Source organism: Sorex fumeus, unplaced genomic scaffold, assembly GCF_029834395.1.
Source record: "Sorex fumeus unplaced genomic scaffold, SorFum_2.1 ptg000070l, whole genome shotgun sequence".
NCBI lineage: Eukaryota > Metazoa > Chordata > Mammalia > Eulipotyphla > Soricidae > Sorex > Sorex fumeus.
This window is the reverse complement of record NW_026606127.1, coordinates 11,972,549-11,976,514: the sequence shown is the minus strand read 5'-3', so window position 1 is coordinate 11,976,514 and position 3,966 is coordinate 11,972,549. Positions and strand designations below refer to the sequence as shown.

Sequence of the window (3,966 nt, the reverse complement as noted above, 5' to 3'; positions counted from 1 at the left end):
TTTTTTCTGATGTACAGATACCATGATCATTAAGAAATGACCTACACTGTCTCTTATAACCTTTAGCCTGAAGTCCATGTGGTCTGATACTAGTATGGCCACTCCAGATATTTGGAGGTGTTCTTTACTCGAAGAATTGGTTTCCCAGCCTTTGAATTTGAGCCCATGTGTTCTTTGATTTTTCAGATGTGTTTCTTGCAGGCAGCAGAATGTTGGCTTCAGTTTTCTAATTCATCCTGCCATCCTCTGCCTTTGAATTGCTGCATTTAGTCCATTGACATTGAGAGAGATCATTGTGATGGGGATTTGTGCTAACTTTATGTCGAAATTTGGAGTACTTGTGGGGCTTGTCTTAGATTAATGTAGCCCTGTTAATTCTTCTTGCAACAAAAATGTGGAACACTTTACAAGTTTGCATGTCATCTCTGTTCAAGGACCATGCTAATCTCTGTATCATTTCAATTTTAGTACATGTGTTGCCAAACTGAGTATAAGAGTTGTTTTTTTTCCCTATTTTTATCTTCTGATTTTTTTGAGTGTTGTCCTTACTCACTCCTATGGCAGACGGTGATTCCTAATCAAGGTAGGTATTTCAAAGCAGCTTGAAGCTATAGATTTAGAACCTTAATGTCCCAGAAGAAAAAGTATGGTTTTTACCATATTCTCTTTTACCATACCCAGGGCGTCAGCTGTGCACATTATTTCTTTTGGAAGATGGTGAATCAGTCTTGTTTAATGCCCTTCCCTGAAACCTTCATTAAGACCATTAAAATAGAGCCTTTTGCTGTTCTCACCTCGGTCCCGTGTACTTCTCCAGAAAAAGGTGGATGGCATTGTCTGCACTTTGACCACCTTGAATGTAAGTAGGATTTTTCTCCTGAAGGAAGAGGTGAGAAGCATATTGATGATTTAATTCCACCTTATTACAAGTTCAACTTGAACGGAAGGTGAGATTCATGAGGCTCCTGCAAAGGACAGAAAAAAGGGTCTCAGTGGAGGTTATTGGCCAACAAACATTAACAAAACAGATGTCTCAAAGTAACCTGTGTGCATCTTCGTGTGTATAGTGAGTTTTTTATCTACTCATAGTGATTCTCAGTCATTCCACATGGGCAAAGCACACCTGTAATTAAAAATCGAGTTCTCTGAGCAGAGGGGGTTTTCTTAGGTCATTGAAGAAGTGTATAATAATTTATTGCTAAGCATATACAGCAGTTTGAATGATGTGTACTTTTCGATCTAAAATTAATTCCATATATGTCTAAAATGACAGTCTCCTGACCCCGCATCTGGCTTTCCTCACTGAGGGCCCTTTGCCTTGTTGGTGAGGTTCCCTCACCACCCCAAGCAGAGCTCCGGCAGCTGCAGACCTCTGCAACCAGCCATAGGTACGCCTTAGACCACTCTCCCCAAGCTTGAAGGAGCCTCATGCATGAAGGAACTGGCAGAGGATCCCAGGTGTGCAGGACCCGGGGCGGAGACATCCAAGGCTGCTCGGATCAAGACTGGGACTCCTCATCCAGATCCCTCATCTTCCAGTAGCTAAGTGTTACACCCACGAACTGCCCTTGGAGCCATGTAGTCCCATGAATGGCCAAGATCCAGAGACTGGATCTTGTTGATAATTCAACAACTCTTTTTGTCCAGTTCTCTTTCTTGGAGAACCTGGCAGGTTACCGAGAGTATCTTGCCCACATGGCAGAGTCTGGCAAGCTCCCCGTGGTGAATTCTACATGCCAAAACCCACTAACAATAATGGATCTCATTTCCCTGACCGTGAAAGAGCCTCCAATGTGGCACTTGCTAAAATCTCAGGGCTAGGACGAATGGAGATGTTACTGGTGCCTGCTCATGGAAATCATTCTCTACCACCAATGAACCCAGTATTCCTCCCAACATGCCCCCCACCCTGCTTCTGTGGCAGGGCATTCTCTTTGGTTCTCTGGGGCCATGGACAAGCCAGAGAGCTGCTCATGGTGGGCAACTCATGGTCTTGGCGGGGCAGGAAGAATGGGCTGTTTCTACCCCCCACCCCCTATCCCACGAGGCTGTAGTAGCCCTGTCACCGCTAGCTCATACCTGGCTATCCAATAGTCTCTGAGGTGATTGCCATTGTGCTGCCAGGGGAGATAAAGGCAGAAGGGACAAACACCCTTTCCCACCTGGTGTAGAATGGTGACATAGCTTAATGCATAGTTCAGCCACATTTCGGCCAAAAGCCGCTGGGTTCCGAATTGGGTCCATCTGCCTCTGGGGCCATGGTGGTTCTGGAGAGCGACTTGTGGGGGTCAAATTGTGGACTCGGTGGGGGAGAAAGAATGGGTCTATGGTCTACTCTTGCATGAATCTCCCAACTCAACTGGGTCCTCCAAACACCCTTTACTTGGTATTCTGTTCTCTGTCTGAGCTGCCTTTACCCCCAGCATGTGATACCGGCTTCCAAGGCCTGGAGCAAACCTCCCAGTCCTTATCACTCTATTCTTGGGTATTAATCTCCCATTCTGTTACTTTATATTCCACGATGAGTACAATCTTTCTATGTCTGTCCCTCGCTTTCTGACTCATTTCACTTTCTATATTGATCCACTTTCATTCAAATTTTATGACTTCTTTTTTTCTAAAAGCTTCATAGTATGCCACTGTGTAGATAAATAAACTATCATTAACCAGTCATCTGTTCTTGGACACTAGGGATTTTTTTCCCCCAGATTATGGTTATTCTGAACAGTGCAGCAATGAACATACAAGTGCAGATGTCATTTCGGCTGTACTTTTTTGCCTCTCCAGGCTATCTTCCCAGGAATGATATTGCTGGGTTAAATGGGAGCTCAATTTCTAGTTTTCGGAGAACCATTCATACTGTTTTCCAAAATGGCTGAACCTGTCCGCATTCGCACCAGCAGTGAAGGAGAGTCCCTTTTTCCCCACATCCACGGCAACACCAGTAGCTTTTGTTCTTTTGGATGTGGGCCAGTTTCCGTGGTGTGAGGTGATGATCTCATTGTAGTTTTGACCTGCATTTCCCTGATGATTTGTGATGATGAGCATTTTTCATGTGCCTTTTGGCCATTCGGTATCTTCTTTGAGAAAGTTTCTGTTAATTTCATCACCCCATTTTCTGATGGCGTTGGACGATTTCTTCTTGTACAGTTCAACCAGTGCCTTGTATATATTTGATATGAACACCTTATTACATAGGTATTGGGTGAATATCCTTTCCCATTCTGTAGATTGTCTTTGTATTCTGGTCACTGTTTCTTTTGAGGTGTAGAAGGTTCTTAATTTAAGATAGTCCCCTTTGTTTATCTGTGTTTCCAATTTTTTGGCAGTGGTGTGTTATCTTTGAAGATACCTTTAGCTTCAATGTTGTGGACGGTTTTGCTGACCTTGTCTTCAATGTACCTTATGACTTCTGATCTGATGTTGAGGTCTTTGACCCATTTTAATATGACTTTTGTGCATGCAGTTAGGTAGAGGTCTGAGCCCATTTTTTTGCATGTAGCTGTCCAGTTTTTCCAGCACCATTTGCTAAAGAGGCATTTCTTGCTGCACTTCACATTTCCTGCTCCCTTATCAAAGATTATTTGAACATATATTTGAAGGTGTGTGTCAGTATATTCAATCCTGTTCCATTGGTAGGCGGCTCTGCCTTTGTTCCAGTACCATGCTGTTTTAACTATTATCGCTTTGTAGTAGAGTTTGAGGTTGGGGAAGCTGAGGCCTCCCATCGTCGTTTTCCCAAGAAATGCTTTAGCTATTCAAGGGCGTTTGTTGTTACATATGAATTTCAGGAGCGCTTGATCAATTTCTTTGACGAATGTTATGTGTAAGTTTATAGGGATCACATTGAATTTGTACAATGCTTTGGGGAGTATTGCCATTTTGACAATGTTAATTCTCCCAATCCATGAGCAGGAGGTGTTTTCATTTCCTCGTTTCCTCTTATTTCCTGTTGTATAGGTCCTT

At 43.3% G+C, this 3,966-nt stretch overlaps 1 pseudogene; it reads right to left on the bottom strand.

Annotated features, from left to right (window-relative positions):
• Positions 1-388: 388 nt before the first annotated feature.
• Positions 389-485, bottom strand: LOC130036950 (uncharacterized; annotated as a pseudogene).
• Positions 486-3,966: the final 3,481 nt, after the last annotated feature.